Source organism: Lithobates pipiens, unplaced genomic scaffold (genome assembly GCF_037356315.1).
Source record: "Lithobates pipiens isolate NorthernLeopardFrog02 unplaced genomic scaffold, aLitPip1_a1.2 Scaffold_30, whole genome shotgun sequence".
Classification (NCBI taxonomy): domain Eukaryota; kingdom Metazoa; phylum Chordata; class Amphibia; order Anura; family Ranidae; genus Lithobates; species Lithobates pipiens.
The window spans coordinates 10,178,862-10,193,558 of record NW_027507791.1 but is presented as its reverse complement, the minus strand read 5'-3'; the positions used below and the strand labels follow the sequence as shown (position 1 = coordinate 10,193,558).

The following is a 14,697-nucleotide window of genomic DNA, read 5'->3' as shown; positions in this document are numbered from 1 at the left end:
TTTTTTTCGGCGTTGGGGGTTCCCCTTTAAGTCCATACCAGGCGGCAGGGTCAGCGACGTCTCCTTTGCGGGCCCCGCCTACCTGGAGACGCGCTCGAAATGAGCGGACTTTCCTCCGCGTGTGGGGGCGAGTCCGTTCATTTCAAAAGTAGGGCGGATAGTATGGCGGACTTAGTCCACCGTATTAGTCCGCTCAAAAAGTGCCGTGTGTGGGCAAGTCCGTTCATTCGAAAGTAGGACGGACTGTCCGTCGGATTGTCTGATGGACTAAGTTGGCCAGACAGTCCGCCACGTGTGTACGCGGCTTAACATTTTAACACTGACATGTATCTGTAACTTATTTAATAAAGACCCTTTTATGTAATTTTCATACTCTGATTGACCAATTTTGCTGCATTAAAACCCCTCTGGGAGAACCTTCCCATAACGTTTCATAGTTAGTAAGGTTGAATAAAGACACCAGTCCATCCAGTTTAACCTGAGTGAGTGTCTACAATTGTCCCTATCCCTGTACATTGCACACTCACATTGGTCCCTACCCTCAAGGAGCTCACAATCCAAGGTCCCCATTCATATACTAGGGCCAATTTTGGACAGAAGCCAATTAACCTACCTGCATGTCTTTGGAGCGTGGGAGGAAACCGGAGTACCCGGAGGAAACCCACTCAGGCACAGGGAGAACATGCAAACTCCAGGCAGGTAGTGTCGTGGTTGGGATTCAAACCAGCAACCCTTCTTACTGCTAGGCGAGAGTGCTATAAAACTACACCACTGTGCCGCCCACAGTATCTTGGGGTGTGCAGCCCAAACTCTTATACTCTCAAATTCTCATATATGTGTTTCTTCCCCTTTTTTTTTTTTTTTTTTTTTAGAACTACTGGGTGCAGCTCCCCCCTATACTTACCTGAGCAACATCTCAACCCAGTGATGTGCAGGAGAGCAGGTCTCTCTCCTCATTGGCTCACAAAGTAGCAGGAGTTATTGGCTCCTGCTGCTGTCAACCACAGCCAGTGAGCCAATGAGGAGAGAGTGGGGGCAGAGCCAAGCCACACGGTGTGCGTGAATGGGCAATTTCCATTCACAGGAGAGCGGCTCAGGAGCGAGCCTGCTCAAGTGCCTCCATAGTAAGTGGCTTGCTATTGGGGGCACTCAGCGGGGGAGGGGAGGCCAAAAAGAAGAGGATTGAGACTTCTCTGTGCAAACTATTGCACAGCGGCAGTAAGTATAACAGGTTTGTCATTGTTGAAATTACTAAAATTTTGCTTTGTATATTCGCTATCTAATGAATTCCAAATTTTTGGAACGATTTGAATTTAGATTGAAAAAATTATCCACTGTTTCGAATTCTGTGTGAAGACTAGCTGGTTGGTAAGGAGCGGGCTGGGAAGCCGGCTACCATGTGCTTAACAACAGATGACTCATCAGCTGTCAGCGGGCTTCCCCACTAAGAGCTGAAATGTAAACAAAAGAGTGGCAGCAATCAGGAATTCAGGAAAAAAAAAAATGTAAACAAGGCCGTTCTGGCAGGGGAGAAGTTGGAGATCTTGTGTTTCTGAGCAGGAACATGGATCGCTGTCTTCCTCCAGTCAGAGGATCCCCTACAGTTAGCAATCACTCCCAGGGAACACATTTAAACTTTTGATCGCCCTTGATGTTAACCCCTTCCCTGCCAGTGTCATTAGTAGAGTGACAGTGCATTTTTTTTTTTTTTTTTTTTAGCACTGATCACTGTATTGGTGTCACTGGTCCCCAAAAAGCATTACTTCGTGTCAGATTTCCCTCTGCAATGTCACCGCCCCGCTAAAAAAAAATAATTGCTGATCGCCACCATTACTAGTAAAAAAAATAAAAAAAAAAAATAAAATACATAAATCTATCCCATAGTTTGTAGACACTATACCTTCTGCACAAACCAATCAATTGGGATATATATATATTTTTTTTACCAAAAATATGTAGCAGAATACGCATTGCCCTAAACTGAAGAAACTTGATTTAAAAAATAAAAAGAAATTATCGGATTCGTTTTATAGCAGAAAGTAAAAAATATTGTTTTTTTTTTCAAAATTGTCAGTCTTTTGTCGCTTATAGCGCAAAAGATAAAAGAATGCAGAGGTGATCAAATTCCACCAAAAGAAAACTATTTGGGGGGAATTTTTTTTTTTATTTGAGTACAGCGTCGCACGACTGCGCAATTGTCAGTTGAAGTAATGCAGTATCACAAAAAAAAATGGCCTGGTCATGATGGGGGGTAAAACCTTTCCGGGGCTGCAGTGGTTAACATAAATGTGAGTCACATGTCTATCTCAGAGGGCATCAGATGGTAAATAAAAAAATCAAATAAACCTAAATGTATGGGTTATATTTGTTCCCCTGAACAGTGGAGATAGTTCTGTCCTGGTTAACAGATAATAAATATAAGCCAGGTAATAGCTCACATATTATCATCAAACACAGGAGCACATCCAGGGGACAGCCAAGCAGCACTGACCTTTACCTCCTCGCTCTGTGACCTGCACCTTCACCACTATTTATATTCTGTATCATCCAGATAGAAAAAAAAAAAAAAGAACATTTAGTAACTTTGTTTAGATTTTCTACAATTTGCAATCAGACTCCATGTGTATAGTATGATTATAGAGTTTCAATTTGAGAGAGACGGTCAGAACAGTTGCTCCCCATACAGCTTTGAAAATCCTCGGTCTTTGGTGCATATTTTAACCAATTCCCACTCAGGCCAATTCTGACATTTCTTTGCTGCATGTAAAAAAATTAATATTTTTTTGCTAGAAAATTACATAGAACCCCTAACGATTAGATTGTTTTTTTTAGCAAAGACCCTAGAGAATACAATGGCGGTCTTTGCAACTTTTTATCTTGCGCGGTTTCTTGCTTTTATAAAAAAACAAAAAATAAAATAAAAAAACATTAAAGTTAGCCCAATTATTTTGCATTATTTGAAAGATGAAGTTACGCCGAGTATATAGATACCCAACATGTCAGGCTTCAAAACAGCACACGCTCGTGGAATGGCGCCAAACATCAATATTTAAAAATCCCAATAGGCGACATTTTAATTTTTTTTTACTGGTTACATGTTTTGAGTTACAGAGGAGGTCTAGGGCTAGAATTATTGCTCTAACGTTCGCGCCAATACCTGACGTATGTGGTTTGAACACCATTTTCATATGTGGGAGGGACTTACGTATGCGTTCGCTTCTGCGTGCGAGCACACGGGGGTAGGGGCGCTTTACATTTTCTTTTTTTTTGTTAATTTTACATTTCTTTTTTTAGTTTGACACTTTTTAAAGAAAAAATTTTTGATCACTTTTATTCCTATGTAAATATCTCTTGTAATAGGAATATGGCATGATTGGTCCTCTTTACTGTCAATAAGACCCTACATCTCACCTCTAGGCTGGGAAGCCAAAAATAAAAAAATTAATTATGGTGGCTTCCCAGCCAAGGCGGCGCCATTTGTTCGAATGCAGAGGACGGACGTGAGGTCATAACATCCGAGCGATCGTAGGGGCTCCGGCGACCATCTGGAAATCTCTATGGTAAACACCGGCGGATCTGTTCTCCAACTCACCAATGCAAACGGTGAGTCGGTAGAAGAACCAAAGGATGGCGGGGGGGGGGGGGGGTGGTCCCCTCTTGCCACCCATAAGAACAATCAGGCGGTGGAACAGCCGCTATGATCATTCTTATGGTGTAGGGAATCACCGACTGAAAAAGACGGTATCTGAATGATGCCTGTAGCTGCAGTAATCAATCAGATATAACCGCACAAAGTCAAGGACGTCATATGAGGTGCCTTGGGCGGGAAGTGGTTAATCAATATTATGTATAATATAATAATATAATATATTATTATATTATTTGTAAACTAAAAAAAAAAAAAAAAGGGGAATAAAGTGGAAAGGGGTTAGCATAACTGTGGAATTTTAGCACCGCATTCCCATTCAAATCACATGTGATTATTTGCTGTGATATATGAGCTCATTCATTTTATTATTATTATACAGGATTTATATAGCGCCAACAGTTTGTGCAGAATTTTACATTAGGGGAAGACAGTACAGTTACAATACAGGAGGAATCAGACAGCCCTGCACGTTAGAGCTTACAATCTACGAGGGAGGGTCAAAAGATACAAGAGGTAATAAGTGTGGGGGATGGGCTGATGGAGAAAACAAAAATGTACCGTTAGGTGGTAGTCAGACAGGTTTATCTGAAGAGATGAGTTTTCAGGGAATCGCCTGAAAGTGGACAGAGTAGGGGATAGTCTGACAGATGGGGGTAAGGAGTTCCAGAGCATGGGAGAGGCTCTGGAAAAGTCCTGGAGGTGACGAGGGAGCTAGAGAGCAGGAGGTCTTGGGATGTAGCTGGGGGCAGAGTTGTGAATGGCTTTGTAAGTTGTTGTTAGTATTTTGAATTTCATTTGTTGGGTGAGTGGAAGCCAATGCAGGGATTGGCCAAGAGAAGGTTTTTTTATTAACTTTGTTGTATGACTATAGATCTACGTTTATCCCAAGCATGTTTGAAGCTATGAAGTGATCACTTCCATGGTGACATTGCCAACAACACAAACAAGAATAGGAAGGGACCCCCTTCATATGTTGACATCACATCAAATCCCAAGATAGGGACAGACTACTGGAAAAATAAAAAACCCCAAGAAAAAGATGATGAACTCAGTATGTTTCATAAGGCGGAAGCAGATTATAACTCACCATTTATACAGTACAGAAGAACCATCAGGATACTCTGCATCTCGCACCCAGACATCCTTCTCTTAAAGGAACGTCAGCTTCCATCTCTAAACCACACCTGGAATCAGAAGTAACAATACCTTAGTATTAGGGCACATTAAACCCCTCTGTACCCCAACTTATTATCTCCAGTGCAGTGGATTGAGATCATTTCTGCTAACGTGATATTCTGCTAGGTAGGCTAAAGAATATCGGGGACTGCATGGTACCCGTCATGTTACTGTGGATTCAGTGGTAGCCCAATGGTCTGAAAAGATGAAGGATACATTTGAGGAGTAAAATGTTCATACAGGACATCCAAACTTGATATCCTTCCCTTCTTACTGCATACCCTCTATTATGATTCCAGCTCTATCCTACCACACTGGATTGTCCCCAATAAACTCCATCCTAAGCCCTCATACTGTATACCCTGCCATCCTAACTGCACATCCTCCCATACTGGACACACCATTCGCACACCTCATACTGCATACTCCCTATATCAGGGATATACAATTAGCGGACCTCCAGCTGTTTCAAAACTACAAGTCCCATCGTGCCTCTGCCTTTGGGTTTCATGCTTGTGCCTGTCAGAGTCTTGCTATGCCTTATGGGATTCGTAGTTCTGCAACAGCTGGAGGTCCGCTAATTCCATATCCCTGCCCTATATCCTCCTACTGCATACCCTGCCACCATCACTGCACCACTATATCCTCCTACTGGATACCCTGCCAACATCACCGCACCACTATATCCTCCTACTGGATACCCTGCCACCATCACTGCACCACTATACCCTCCTACTGGATACCCTGCCACCATCACAGCACCACTATACCCTCCTACCAGATACCCTGTCACCATCACAGCACCACTATATCCTGCTACCAGATACCCTGCCACCAACACAGCACTACTAAATGCCCCTACTAGATACCCTGTCACCATCACCGCACCACTATATCCTCCTACTGGAGATCCTGTCCCACTGCACCACTATATCCTCCTACTGGAGATCCTGTCCCACTGCACCACTATATCCTCCTACTGGATACCCTTCCATCATCACCACTATATCCTCCTACTGGACACTAGGGATGAGTCCGATGTTCGAGCCAAACATAAGTTCAACTCGAACATCGGGTGTTCGCCGAATAGCGAACAATTTGGGGTGTTCGTGGCAAATTCGAAAGCTGCGGAACACCCTTTAAAAGTCTATGGGAGAAATCAAAAGTGCTAATTTTAAAGGCTTTTATGCATGGTATTGTCATAAAAAGTGTTTAGGGACCTGGGTGCTGCCCCAGGGGACATGTACCAATGCAAAAAAGAGGTTTTAAAAAACTTCAGTTTTTTCGGGAAGAGTAATTTTAATAATCCTTATAGTGAAACAATAAAAGTGAAAAAATTCCCTTAAATTTCGTGTCTCCCGTGTTTACAACAGTCCTAGAGCAAGATGACATTTCTAAAGAAAAAAAAGTCATTTAAAAGTATTCGTGGCTATAATGAATTGTCAGTCCCGGCAATACACATAAACGTCCCCCCCCCCTCACACACACAATCCCTTTGGGTCTGGTATGAATATTAAGGGGAACCCTGAACCAAAATGAAAAAAAAAAATTGTGTGGGGGTCCCCCCAAATTCCATACCAGGCCCTTAAGGTCTGGTATGGATATTAAGGGGAACCCCGAACCAAAATGAAAAAAAAATGGTGTGGGGTCCCCCCAAAAATCCATTCCAGACCCTTATCCGAGTACACAGCCTTGCAGGCCGCAGGAAAAGAGGGGGGGAGAGAGCCCCCCAAAGTACCTTGTCCCCATGTTGATGGGGACAAGGGCCTCATCCCCACAACCCTTGCCCGGTGGTTGTGGGGGTCTGCGGGCGGGGGGGCTTATTGGAATCTGGAAGCCCCCTTTAACAAGGGGACCCCCAGATCCCGGCCTCCCCCCGTCTGAAATGGTAACGGGGTACAAATGTACCCCGACCATTTCACAAAAAAGCGTGTGACAAGTCCTTTATTTAAAAAATAAATAAAAAATGTTCCACAAGGTCTTCTTCTTCTCTTGCGCCACTGACGGACCGAAAAAAATAAAAAAAAATGCTCCCGCCGTATGACGTATCTTCGCTTTGACAGTTCTTTTATAACTGAGGGCGGTGCCACATGGTGATGTCGCCGGGTGACCCCGCCCCCTCTGACGCACGGGGACATCGCTATGGCTTCCCTGTAGCATCAGAGGGGGGCGGGGCCACTCGGTTATGTAAACGGCTGGCTGCCCCTCTGACTACGGGGAAGCCATAGGGACTTGTCCCCAAGCCGTGTCATGTTTACCATTTTCACACTTTTTTTTATGAAATGGTAGGGGTACATTTGTACCCCATTACCATTTCACACAGGGAGGAGGCCGGGATCTGGGGGTGCCCTTGCTAAAGAGGGCTTGTAGATTCTGATAAGCCCCGGCCCACAGACCCCCACAACCACCAGGCAAGGGTTGTGGAGATGAGGCCCTTGTCCCCATCAACATGGAGACAAGGTGCTTTGGGGTGCTACCCCAAAGCACCCTTCCCATGTTGAGGGCATGTGGCCAGGTACAGTTCGGGAGGGGGGCACTCTCTCTCCCCCTTTTCCTGCAGCCTGTGTGCTTGGATAAGGGCCTGGTATGAATTTTTGGGGGGACCCCCACACCGCTTTTTTTTTTTACATTTTGGCACGTGGTTCCCCTTAAAACCCATGGATTTTGAGGGGAAACTCCACGCCATTTTTTTTTGTAGTGAAATTCCCCTTAATATCCATTCCAGACCTGAATGGACCCCCCTCCTCCAACATACAGGGGTCACTGTGTTATGGATTGTTTAATACTTTGATTAAATGACTATTTTCTATTATGTCAAGATATATGCTGAATCTCCTTACTCAAAATGCCTCACCTAGAGACCCCCCTCCCATCGGAGAGAGTCCAGGAGTCCACAAGCCATCAGCAGAAAACCTGGATGAAACTGGCCAGGACCCCTTAGATAAGGGTCCTCCAATCTCTGCTTGACAGCACAGAATACACCTGAGATGATGCTTTGCAAACAATGAGTCATCTTCTACTATAAAGGGGCTATATGCCCAGAGCAATAAAGGAAGCTTTTTCACTGAACAGTGTGTGTCAGCGTACTTCTTCTAAACATGCATGCATGGACATTTGAATTAGACCAGGTGCAGATAACTCGGCCAGAGATTTGTCTGGGATCCAAAACAGCTGGCGCCCAACGTGGGGCTCTCGGGTTGCGAACCGGAGGAACAGCCGACCAAGAGGCCACTGAGGAGGAATCACCACAGGAGGGACAGAGACTGATCAACTCTGAAAATACAGTAAGATATCACATTCATATCTTGCTAGTATATCCCATTCCCGTGTGGGTCCGTCTCTGTATCCGCGTCGGCTGCCGAAGGTCGCCAAAAGACAGGTAATACTTGCCCGAGGTCCATTATATGAACCTGTATTCCGATTATCTGCAGCCTGTAAGAACATTGTGTTGTTGTATTGTACGAGTCTGTGTTGTTGTGTTGTATGAGTCTGTGTTGTTGTGTTGTATGGGTCTGTGATAAATGATGTATGATGTTGAAAGAGATTGCCACACAGCTGGGTCCCAGCTGACCTGGACAAACTCCTTCGGTACCGGTGTTAGTGCGGTGTAGCATTTCACCCAGAAGGGGGGCGTCAGGGACATGGACAAACTCCTTCGGTACCGGTGTTAGTGCGGTGTAGCATTTCACCCAGAAGGGGGGCGTCAGGGACATGGACAAACTCCTTTGGTACCGGTGTTAGTGCGGTGTAGCATTTCACCCAGAAGGGGGGCGTCAGGGACATGGACAAACTCCTTCGGTACCGGTGTTAGTGCGGTGTAGCATTTCACCCAGAAGGGGGGCGTCAGGGACAGGGACAAACTCCTTTGGTACCGGTGTTAGTGCGGTGTAGCACTTCACCCAGAAGGGGGGCGTCAGGGACAGGGACAAACTCCTTCGGTACCGGTGTTAGTGCGGTGTAGCATTTCACCCAGAAGGGGGCCTCAGGGATATGGACAAACTCCTTTGGTACCGGTGTTAGTGCGGTGTAGCACTTCACCCAGAAGGGGGGTGTCAGGGACGTGGATAAACTCCTTTGGTAAAGGTGATGGTGTGGTAAAGCACGTCACCCAGAAGGGGGCGTCAGGGACGCAGGTAGCGTGGCTGTGTGGTTGTTATAATTCAAGCATACACATCTATTACAAATCATACAAATGTCATGTTATAATTGTGTTTGTGGATTGATGTTCAGCATTTTTGAAGGTGGTTGGAAGGTCAATTGGGTCTATAGAAAGTGAATGTAGAAAGAGTGGACAGGAACCGATAAGGTGTCCTGAACAAGTGGGAGATTTAGAAGAAACAGAGGGAAGTGAAAATTTGAGGATCTCATTGTTGAATATTAACTGCTGTACATATCTGTCTGTTAAATGTCTTGTTGAGAGAAGTGAGTGGTCACGCACTACCCGACCCCTATTCTGTGGCCGTCTCGGACGGGCAGAACCGTGACTGAGTCTACGTTTTGGGAAGACGCACCAGGGGCGACCCAGGTGGCAGTCGAGCATTGTAGACAAAACCTCTCTCTGTGGTACTATCTGTTTTGTCCTCGTTAACTTGAGATTGGGATATAGTCTGAACCGGTACCAGGTGACGAATAGAGGAATTGCCAGACCCTTTCAGAATCCAAGGCAACCTCGTGACCCGTCTAAAATCCTGAGCAGACACATAAATATCTCAGTCATCAAGACAGAAAATAATGGGGCAGAAATTGGTTAAGCCAGAGAAAGGGAAACACGAGAGAGAGGGAGGAATTATGTTAAGAAAGCAAAAAAATTTGTGAAGATTTGTAGCATCACCATTCCTCCAGGGGGTAGATTGCAGCCAGAGGAATGGTGGAAAATACTGAAAGAAAAATGAGAAGGGTTACCTGACAATGGTTTACTGAAAACTGCAGAAGCCTAGTATAATGTGTGCAATATTGGAATTTATTTGAAAGTATGCAACATGATGAAACTCTAGTTATGAGCCTGTCAACATTTTTATAATGCATATCACTGATGGGTCTAGCAAAATAGAATATCAGGCAATGCATATGTTAGAAGTATCGCTGAGATAAAAGAAATATAAGCCTGAAGTCTCATTTTTTGAGCATGGCAGAGCATTCTGCAGCTGTGCTCCTTACCCCCATCCTTACGCTTCACTGCAAGGAGTGAGGTGCCCCTCCCTTCAGATCCCTGTGTGAGGGACTGTCTGTAGGGATGTTAATGGTTGAAAGGCTGTGAGATTACTGGTATAACATGTGATGTTTGCATGTGTGGGATATACAGGACCGGTTGATTTAGTTATTCTAGCAGGCTAGAATATTAAAGGAATTTTGCAAGTTGAGAAAACAGTAGTTAGACAATGAAACAGTACAAAAGAGAATATATGTTTAGAATGGATGTTATGAAGAAATATGTAAATGTAAATGAAAGAAAAGGCTGAGAATGTTTTGATTACTTTAAATGTAGCAAAGACCACTCACAGGAAACAATAGAAGAGATGGAGAGTTTTCTGCAGGAAAACAAGTCTCCTGATGAAAGTTGCCGAGTAATAGGCAGTGGAAAAAACCCTACTTAGCAGTAATAAGAAATGTAGTCAGTTTATGTGAAATTAAAGCTGGAGACGCTTACTGGCCCATCATGGAGAAAAGTCTCTGTGATGTGAGGATTGTCGATGACAATACCTTTAATTCTGGTGTGGAATTCTGTGAGTAGCTGTGCGAGTGGGCGGAGGGCAGACTGGCTGATCAAGCTACAAGTATCCAAGATGTTACTCAAGACAAAACGGAGTCAGTAGAAAAGTTTTACACCGGACTGTCACAAGTTTTTTTCAGATTTGGTATTCATCACCCATAATATGGCACACAGCCAGATACTGTCTTCAGCCTTTGTGGCAAGCCTCAAGGAGTCAATCTGAAAAGGCCTCACCATGGCCCAACCGGAGTACTGTGTGCAGCAGCAGCAACAATATCAAAACCCTGGACATCCCACCTCGGAACACCAGGATCTCCTATGCTAGGTATTGGGCAAGCCTGTGTCACTAACCCCTGTGAGGGCAACCTCTTCAAAGAACTCAGAAGACCCATTAGCGAGGGTTACCCTACCCATTGAGGGACATCCAACCACTTTCCTAAGCGGCACAGCTGCAGCCAGAAGCGTGATTAGAGAAGAGGATTTACTTGACCACTCATACCTTTCTGATATTGACATATCTTGTGTGGACATAGATGGAACTCCCAGAACTAACCCAATGACCCGTCCCCTACAAGTTGGAAAGTACCCAGACCTTCTGGCTCGATTCTTTGTCTCTTCCACCTGTCCACTCAATCTCTTGGGAGCAGATGTACTGTCCAAACTTCAGGCTTCTATTGTGTTCTTTGAAGATGGATCTATTACTGTCTCTTCTCCACTGGACATTGAGGACACTTCTGCTATGGTCCACAGGAGCTGAGGATGTAGGACACTTAAAGGTGCCACCAGTCATGGTGCAGTTGAAACTTGGAGCTCCTCTGCCCTGGAAACCCTCTAAAGTTATCCCAATCTGCAAATCTATTTCACAGCATGTCAAAGCCCTCATGTCAAATGGCGCCCTGATACCCTGTACATCTCCATACAACACACTTCTGTTCCCTGTGAAGACGAGAATCCCTAAGGGAGAACCAGACAAGTACAGAATGGTCCAGGACCTCCGAGCAGATAATGAAGCTACGGTCCGGAAGCCTCCTTACCGATGCAACCCATTTATGATGCTCTGAAGTCTGAGCCCTTCCAAATGTCCTCAGAGGTAATATCCAACTTCGAGGCCCTCAAACAAGCCATTTCATTATCTTCAGTTTTAGGGCTTCCAGACTACGAAAAAACGTTCAAGCTCTTTGTATCCGAACGTCTGGGACATTGCTGCCATACTCAACCAGATCCAGCCGAAAAATCTGTCCACTGCCAGACATTTGAGACTCCAACGTTCCCTCCTTCTATCGGACAACATTACTCTATTACATTGTCAAACACTGAACCCTTCAACCCTTTTTCCACTTCCCGAGGGGGGAATAGAGGAGCCACCCCATGACTGTTTTCAATTAATGCATCTGGAAACCACACATATTCCCAATGTGAGTGAAATACCCCTGCATAATTCAGACCTAAGACGGTTCTACAAGCTGAAGCCTTACCACCGGGGATGTCTGCACAGGAGACAGAGCTGCAAGCACTCACTACAGCATATAAACTGGCAGAGGGAAAAAGAGCCAACATTCATACAGACTCAAGATATGCTTTTAGCATTGCCCATGACTTTGGTGTTATCTGGAAGGCCAGAGGATTCCTGACAGCTGCAGGAGCACTTGTGAAACACAGTCCAGCTATCAATGACCTGATGGACGCCTTACTTCTCCCAACCCAAGTGGCTATTTTGAAAGTAAAAGCACACGGCAAACTGAACTCGAAGGAAGCCGGAGGCAATCATCTAGCCGATTCAACTGCCAAACAGGCAACCAGCAGTCCACGAGAAGTGGAAATAGAGTGGTAGAAGACCACCCCATGCTTGCCCTACAGACTGTCCCAGTGGACAGAGTTTATCTGAAAGAACTACAAGAAGCAGCAAGTCCGGATGAGAAGGAAAGCTGGAAGCAGAGGGGAACAACTTTCAAGGATGGACTATTCGAGTGCAACAAGAAGCCTTGCTTACCCAGGAATATGTACTCGGGTGTGGTACAAGGGGCACATGGAGCTGCCCATCTGTCAAAGACTCTTATGAATGTAGCTTCAGGAATCACTCCACTGACTAGCAATGTCTATAAGTCATGCACCATTTGTGCAAAGTGTAACCCGGGATGCACAGAGAAGATGCCGCAGAAACGCCTGGCAAAGCCCTCGTACCCTTTCCAGCGGATACAAATTGACCACATCCAAATGCCAAAGATTGGATGATTTGAGTACACCTTAGTAGTTTCACACAGCCTACCACCCCCAGAGTACCGGGAAGGTAGAAAGAATGAATGACACATTAAAGACTTGAATGTTAAAAATGGCCCAAGAGACTGGTATGCATTGGCTGGACAGCCTGCCCATTGCCCTGTTCAGCATCAGATACACACCAAGGGGAGAACACTCCCCTACCCCCTTATGAGATTTTGTTTGATTTAGCCCCTAGACTTGGTTGTTATTTTCCACAGTTATAACTGCAGTCTGATGTGTTGACTAATTATGTAACCGCATTATCACGAGAATTAACCCGCATATGTGTCCAGGTGTTTTCTTCCATTCCAGATCCTGAATTAGATACAGGAACACACCAACTACTACCTGGAGATTGGGGGCTGGTAAAGACATTTGTAAGAAAAAGGTCTCTTGAACCCAGATATGATGGTCCCTTCCAGGTGCTGCTGACCACAAGCAAATCTGTAAAGTTGGCTGGGAAAACACTTGAATCCGCCCCTTCCACTGTAAGAAAGTCCCAAGTCCGGAGGACAAGACATTGACTGCACCATGATGTCTACATTGTATATCCTTTTTCTGTTAAATCTGGGGAGGGCCCAACAGGTGGCTATCACTAAGAGGAACGCTCCTGAGGGAAGTTTTCACCCACATGTGTATATAGATGCCATAAGGGTCCTGAATGAATTTAAAGCCCGAGACCAAGTAAAGGCAGGTTTTAAGTCTTCGATTCCCATAATCACTGTCAACAAAAATGTAGACTGTATAAATTAAATATATTACAACCAGCAGTGGTTTGTAAATTACACTAGAGATGCCCTACAGGGGATTGCTGACCAATTAGCACCCACATCTTACATGACATTTCAGAATAGGATGGCCTTGGACATTATAGAAGGTACAGGGACATGCTATACATACATACCTGACAACACCGGTCCAAATGGTAAGGTCACCCTGGCCATAAAATGTTGGAAAGCCTATTTAGTAGAGCTGAAGAAGAATTTGGGTATAGATCAGCCAAGGGACCAGTGGTTTGGGTGGTTGGCAGAAGACCTTGGCTCGGATAGGTACTGTAATACTAGTTATTCTGGTATTTCTAGCTACTATAGTATGTTATGTTATTACATGTGTAAAGAAATTCCTAGGCAAACAGTTGACCAAGCGACCCCAGTGATGATGCAGCAGGACGCAGAAGATGAGGAATATAAGAAGCCCTATGCCCCATTACAGTCCCTCCCCATATCTACAAATTATAAGATCATTCAGCCATAGGGATAGCATCTGACTTCCACATGTGCAAAGACTGTGGCAAGGGGGGTGATGGGCCAGCCATCACCCGTCTAACGTACAGCAAGAAAAAAGTTCCAAGGCACATGAGGACAGATGAGTTAGACCACCTACTAGGGACAGAATAGGAAATAGACATTTCAAGGGGGGACTGTTATGGATTGTTTAATACTTTGATTAAATGACTATTTTCTATTATGTCAAGATATATGCTGAATCTCCTTACTCAAAATGCCTCACCTAGAGACCCCCCTCCCATCGGAGAGAGTCCAGGAGTCCACAAGCCATCAGCAGAAAACCTGGATGAAACTGGCCAGGACCCCTTAGATAAGGGTCCTCCAATCTCTGCTTGACAGCACAGAATACACCTGAGATGATGCTTTGCAAACAATGAGTCATCTTCTACTATAAAGGGGCTATATGCCCAGAGCAATAAAGGAAGCTTTTTCACTGAACAGTGTGTGTCAGCGTACTTCTTCTAAACATGCATGCATGGACATTTGAATTAGACCAGGTGCAGATAACTCGGCCAGAGATTTGTCTGGGATCCAAAACAACTGTCCCCCCCCTCCATCATACAGGGGTCAGTGTCCCCCGCCTCCATCATACAGGTGTCAGTGTCCCCCCGCCTCCA

General features: G+C 45.0%; 1 protein-coding gene across 2 annotated transcripts in view; it reads right to left on the bottom strand.

The window, feature by feature from the left end:
* ENTPD5 (ectonucleoside triphosphate diphosphohydrolase 5 (inactive)) overlaps positions 1-14,697 on the bottom strand; it is a 71,585-nt gene that overhangs the window by 55,940 nt on the left and 948 nt on the right. The window contains exons 2-3 of one of the 2 annotated variants that reach the window (XM_077463679.1): positions 4,737-4,833; positions 2,492-2,538 (exon numbers count right to left, since the gene is read on the bottom strand). The gene's annotated coding sequence lies outside the window, so the exon portion shown is untranslated. The remainder of the gene's footprint in view (positions 1-2,491; positions 2,539-4,736; positions 4,834-14,697) is intronic. The other variant, XM_077463678.1, reaches the window with a different exon arrangement.